We start from the raw sequence: 5515 nt of genomic DNA, 5'->3' as shown, positions 1-5515 counted from the left end.
TAAGCACGCAACATGTCCTCCAATATCTGAATAGTATGCTCGGACTGCCTGTCCGTCTGAGGATGAAAAGCTGTGCTCAACTCTACCTGAGTACCCAACTCTCTCTTCACGGCTCTCCAAAATTGCGAAGTAAACTGAGTTCCTCTATCTGAAATGATGGAAACCGGAACACCATACAAACGAACAATCTCCTGGATATAAATCCCTGCCAATCGCTCTGAAGAATAGGTAGTATAGACAGGAATGAAGTGCGCGGACTTGGTAAGCCGATCCACAATCACCCAAATAGCGTCGAACTTCTTCATAGTCTGCGGGAGTCCAACAACAAAGTCCATAGTGATCCTCTCCCGCTTCCACTCAGGAATAACTATCTGCTGAAGCAAGCCACTCGGTCTCTGATGCTCATATTTCACCTGCTGACAATTGAGACACCGAGCTACAAATCCCACAATATCTTTCTTCATTCTTCTCAACCAATAATGCTGCCTCAAATCCTGATACATCTTCGCGGCACCCGGATGAATGGAATACCGTGAGCTATGGGCCTCCTCCAGAATCAACTCCCGAGGCCCATCCACATTGGGCACACAAATCCGTCCCTGCATCCTCAACAAACCATCATCACCGATGGTCACATCTCTAGCATCATCATGCTAAGCTCTATCCTTAAGGACAAGCAAATGCGGATCATCATACTGGTGCTCTTTGATGCGATCATATAAGTAAGACCGAGAAACCACACACGCCAACACCCGACTGGGCTCCGAAATATCCAACCTCACGAACTGATTGGCCAAGGCCTGAACATCAACTGCAAGAGGTCTCTCCCTAACTGGAATATATGCCAAACTCCCCATACTCACGGCCTTTCGGCTCAAAGCATCAGCCACCACATTGGCCTTTCCCGGATGGTACAATATAGTGATATCATAATCCTTAAGCAACTCCAACCATCTCCGCTGCCTCAAATTAAGATCCTTTTTCTTGAACAAATGCTGAAGACTGCGATGATCAGTGAACACTTCACAAGATACGCCATACAAGTAATGCCTCCAAATCTTCAATGCGTGAACTATGGCAGCCAACTCCAAATCTTGAATGGGGTAGTTCTTCTCATAGGGATTCAACTAACGAGAAGCATAAGAAATAACTCTACCCTCCTGCATCAATACACAACCAATCCCAACTCTCGAAGCATCACAATAAATGGTATATAAACCTGAAACTGATGGCAAAACCAATACTAGAGCTGTGGTCAAAGCTATCTTGAGCTTCTGAAAGCTCTCCTCCCACTCGTCCGACCATACAAATGAAACACCTTTCTGAGTCAACTTGGTCAAGGGCGATGCGATGGATGAGAATCCCTAAACAAACCGACGATAATAGCCTGCCAAACCAAGAAAGCTACGTATCTCTGTGGTTGAAGACGGTCTAGGCCAACTCTGAACCGCCTCTATCTTCTTTGGATCAACCTGAATACATTTAATATTTCTTGGCCCACTATTGGCCAAACCACCTGGGCACTAGGCCCAATGTGAGTTGGATCACTTAGACACACTACATAATTAGAAAAATGAGCACCATGGAAATACATGCCGCTCAGCCCCTCGCTAGACACCATGTGCCCCAAGAAAGCCACTGAGCTGAGCCAAAACGCATACTTGGAGAACTTTGCATAAAGCTTCTCCTCCCTCAATCTTTGCAATACAATTCTCAAATGCTCTGTGTGCTCGTCCTGACTACGAGAGTACACCAGAATATCATCAATGAAGACTATAACAAACGAATCAAGATAAGGCCGGAACACGCTGTTCGTCAAATACATGAACACTGCTGGGGCATTAGTAAGCCCAAAAGACATTACAAGGAACTCATAATGACCATATCTGGTCCTGAAGGTTGTCTTAAGAATGTCTGAATCCCTGATCTTCAACTGATGATAGCCCCAACGGAGATCAATCTTGGAGAATACTCTCGCCCCCAGAAGCTGCTCAAATAAATCATCAATGTGAAGCAAATGATACTTGTTCTTAATTTTTACCTTGTTCAATTGCCTATAATTAATGCACATTCTCATCGTGCCATCCTTCTTCTTCACAAACAGAACTGACACACCCCAAGGTGACACACTAGGCTGAATGAACCCCTTATCTAGGAGTTCCTAAAGCTGATCCTTCAATTCTTTCAACCCCGCTAGAGCCATACGATACGGCGGAATAGAAATGGGATGAGTGCCCGGCACCAGGTCAATACCAAAATCAATATCCCTATCCGGTGGCATGCCCGACAAGTCTTTAGGAAACACATCAAGAAAATCCCTCACAATTGGGACAGAATCAATACTAGGAGTCTCAGCTCCGACATCCCACACGAATGCTAGATATGAAAGGTAACCCTTCCCAACCATATGCTGGGCCTTCAAGAAAGAGATCACTCTACTAGGGACATAATCAGTCACACCACACCACTCGATCCGCGACACACCCGGTATAGCCAAAGTGACTGTCTTAGCATGACAGTCCAGAATAGCACGATATAGAGATAATCAATCCATGCCCAAAATGACATCAAAATCCACCATGCTCAATAGCAAAGATCCACTCGGGTTTCCAGACCCCCAATAGTCTCCACACATGACCGGTACACACGATCTACAATAACTGTATCGCCCACCGGGGTAGATACATGAACATGTAAAGCAAGAAACTCACGGGGCATACCTAAATAACGAGCAAAGCATGATAACACATAATAAAAGGTGGAACCGGGATCAAATAATACAGAGGCATCTCTGTGGCAGACTGAAACAATACCTATAATAACAACATCTGAAGCAATAACTTCTAGCCTGCCTGGGATAACATAGAAATGAGCCTAGCCACCGCTTGATCGACCTCCCCCTCTGGGGCGACCCTTAGCTGCCTGACCTCCACCCCTAGTTGGCTAGGTGGGTGATGAAGTAACCAGAGCAGAAGTCAAGGGCTGACCCCTCTGCTGAGACGAACTAGCAACTCGACGAGGACACTACCTCCACATGTGGCCCATCTCGCCACACTCATAACAACTCCCAGGTACTGGAGAAGGCAACTGAAGGGAACCCCTCACACCGGAGTAACTAGAAGATGCGCTCGGCATAGAAGAACCCTAAGCCGATATGGCACGAGATGAACTCTAAGCTAGGAGGGCGCTGAGTGATGACTGGCCCTGCTGAGATCCATGATGACCATGACCTGAAGATGCCCCACGATAACCTGGATGGGCGGACTGAACAGGACTGAATGAACAACCTCTACCATGCTAAAACTGGCCCCTCAAAGGAGCACCACTATAACTGCCCAATCCTTGAGGCCTCTTGGCCTTCCTCTCCTCTCGCTCCTGACGACGAACAGTCTCAATCTCCCGGGTGATATCAACAACCTCCTCGAAGGTAGCACCTATCACACTCTCTCTGGTCATAAGAATACGGAGCTGATAAGTAAGACCATCAACAAACCTCCTGATCCTCTCTCGATTTGTCGGAACCATCCAGATGGCATGACGAGCCAACTCAGAAAACCTCGACTCATATTGTGACACAAACATATCCCCCTATTGCAACCACTCAAACTGTCTACGCAACTCCTTTCTGCGGGACTGCGGTACATACTTCTCGAGGAAGAGAATGGTAAACTACTGCCAAGTAAGGGGCGCTGCACTAATAGGCCTACACCTCTCATACGCCTCCCACAAAGTGAAGGTAGCCCCCGAGAACTAAAAGGTGGTAAATGCCACACCACTAGACTCAAGAATCCCCGCTGTACAAAGCATCCACTGGAACTTATCCAAGAAACCCTAGGCATCCTCGCCCTCTCCTCCGCTAAAAGTCGGAGGCTAGAGTCTACCAAACCTCTCAAGCCAATGCTGCTCATCATCCGGCATAACTGGCACAACAAACTCCTGAGCTGGTGCAAACGACTGGGCTAGAGGTGCCCCCGGCGTCTGAAGTCCCTGCACTACCTGCTCAGGTGTGCGAGCAGCGGGAGTCTAATTGCCTCCCCCGACTTGTGAAGTAGCTTCTGCTGTAGTGGCTGAAACTACCTGAGCCAGGCCAGTGCAAACTGATAATATCTGTGCCAAGGCCTCCTGAAGACCCAGAATCACGATGGGCACAGCTGGTGCCTGAACTGGTGCTGCTGGAGCATCCATAGCTGGAGCCTGATCCTGAGCTAGGGCAGCTAGTGGGTCTACAGGTGTTGCCCTTGCTGCTTTGCCTCTGCCACGATCACGACCGCATCCACGACCTCTGGTGGCCTCTACTGGTGGCACTAGTGGTCATCCACCACATCCGGTAGCTCGTGTCCTCACTATCTATGAGAGAATAGAATAACAGAAGTTTAGTACTCGGATCAACAAGTTTACACGATAAGAATTTCAAGAATATGAAGTTTTTGTCCTAAAGGTTCTGCAGCCTCTCGAGGATAAATACAGACGTCTCCGTACCGATCCGCGAAACTCTACTAAACCGGCTCATGACTCGCGAGACTAAGGGCGGGCATCGATCGGTTTGGTTCGGTTTTGAACATTATCGGTTTTGCCTATCGATTATCGGTTTACAAATATCATAACCCGATAACCAAACCGATAAGATATTGGTTATCGGTTATCGGTTAATCGGTTATATATCGTTATCGGTTCGGTTATCGGTTTACCCGATAAGATAAAACAACTAAAATTTTTTGCAATATATAAAACAAAGAAATCAAACTGCCAGAACGTGTAAACTGCCAACTTTTGTTGTTTCTTAACAAAAGCACGCTCCCACTTCTGTGCAGTATCTACTGATGTCTGGCGGAGAACTGGTGGTGAGTCTTGCGTCTTGACTCTTGGGGGCTGCGACGGAAACAAGAATGAGAACTGAGAGACAAACGACTGAAGAGTGAAGAGTGAAGAGGGAATTAGGAAAATAAATAACCCTAGTATATACTTAAGGGTAAATTAGTAAATTACATCATTCTTATTGGGTTATCGGTTTTTACCCAATAACAAAAATGCAAACCGAGCCCGAACCGATAACCCAATAAAAAAAATTTAACCCGTTACCGAACCGTTAACCCAATAACCCAATACCGATAACCCAATAAAGAATTAACGGTTCGGGTTATCGGTTTTACCCGATATATGCCCACCCCTACGCGAGACCTATGTAACCTAGGCTCTGATACAACCTTGTCACGACCCCAAATACCGGTTGTGATGGCGCCTATCATATTACTAGGCAAGCCAGACCAATGATAAACCACAACCCATTTTCATTTTAAATAAATCATTTACTAACACGGTTTAATTACCAATTATCATAATAAGTGTTTAAAATAGCAAGATAGATATGTGAAAGTCAACAATACATAGAAACTACACAACCCACACTGATCTGGTGTCACAAGTCTAGAGCCTCTAATACAAGTCTGAACAACCTACTACGTAGATAGTCTAGGAATGCGTAAAAGTAATAAGATATAAGGGAGAAATCAGGGCT

This window comes from Nicotiana sylvestris, chromosome 2, assembly GCF_000393655.2.
Source record: "Nicotiana sylvestris chromosome 2, ASM39365v2, whole genome shotgun sequence".
Taxonomy (NCBI): domain Eukaryota; kingdom Viridiplantae; phylum Streptophyta; class Magnoliopsida; order Solanales; family Solanaceae; genus Nicotiana; species Nicotiana sylvestris.
This window is presented reverse-complemented; position numbering follows the sequence as displayed.